General features: G+C 40.2%; 1 protein-coding gene across 2 annotated transcripts in view; it reads left to right on the top strand.

Annotated features, from left to right (window-relative positions):
• urb2 (URB2 ribosome biogenesis homolog) overlaps positions 1 to 1,130 on the top strand; it is a 30,376-nt gene that overhangs the window by 13,439 nt on the left and 15,807 nt on the right. The window lies entirely within an intron of this gene.

Genomic DNA, 1,130 nt, shown 5'->3' with positions numbered 1-1,130 from the left:
ATAAGTGATATGACATTTATTTAAAAAAAATTAAGTTTGTCATCATACTTAATAAGTCACTAAGGATGACTTATTCTTTCTTGAATAGGTCAGAATAGATCTATGGACTGTACAAAACATACTCACTACATTTTGTGCATAATATAATTCTTAGATAATGTGATTTTAGCTGGAGTTCCGTTTGGGTTGCTAGGTAATGGCCGAGTTCCGTTTGGGTTGCTAGGTAACAGGCTGGGCTTCTCTGGGATTAGTTGGTGAAGGGGCAGTGCCTACTGATTTGTGAAGGGTTGTTTTTAAGCGTTTAAGCCGATTTTAGAATCAGTTGGGATCATAGGCGTAAATTCCTGAAGGACTGGTGTGGGCATGTCCCCACCAACTCTGGCATGAAGGGGACAGTCCCAACCAATATTTCCTGAACCTTTTTGTCTTTATGTGCCTGCTTCTGTGTAACTCGGCATTAATGCCGAGTTACATACACGCTATATTCAAAGCATTAACTGACAGGTAAGGCTTTTTAAAATTCCTTTGTAAAACGTAAATGGCAAGTCCGCTCAGTGATCTAATGGATTGGACGTCACGTTACTTACTGTGTGCGCCATGGCAGTGAGCCACATGCGCTGTTGATTTACATTGAGTCAGGAATATCGGCGGTCGGGGAAATGACACACTCAAGGAAAGAATCTGAGAAGGGGATGCAAAGTTGTGATATTGTCAACACTACAATAGCAATATAACAATGTCCATAGGAATCACATTTCACAGGTCAGTAAAAAGCTTTAATTAAAAAATATATATAAAGAAAGTGGAGAGTAGGTTAGTTTTGCTAGCTTAACTTTTATCAACTTAGCATGTACTCTCGCTGCACAGTTCGGATTATTTTGGTTCAATTAACATAAAAATAAGGCCACGCACATACATTTTCTGACAGATCATCAGAAGTGCAGGTGTTTAAGATGGCTAATCAACCACCGCTAGTGTTCAGGCGATCACTTCTTAGTGATCGCAAAAATCATTGCTTCTGATCGTTTCCATAGCAACGATCAGAAGCAAGACAGTGCCCCAGAACTCCAGTGAGCTCACTGATGAGGTCATAGATGACATAGATTGCCCCATAGACATAGATTGCCCCA

Source organism: Poecilia formosa, unplaced genomic scaffold (assembly GCF_000485575.1).
Source record: "Poecilia formosa unplaced genomic scaffold, Poecilia_formosa-5.1.2 Scaffold33, whole genome shotgun sequence".
Classification (NCBI taxonomy): domain Eukaryota; kingdom Metazoa; phylum Chordata; class Actinopteri; order Cyprinodontiformes; family Poeciliidae; genus Poecilia; species Poecilia formosa.
Note: the sequence above shows the minus strand (reverse complement) of the source record. Positions and strands in the feature narration are given on the sequence as shown.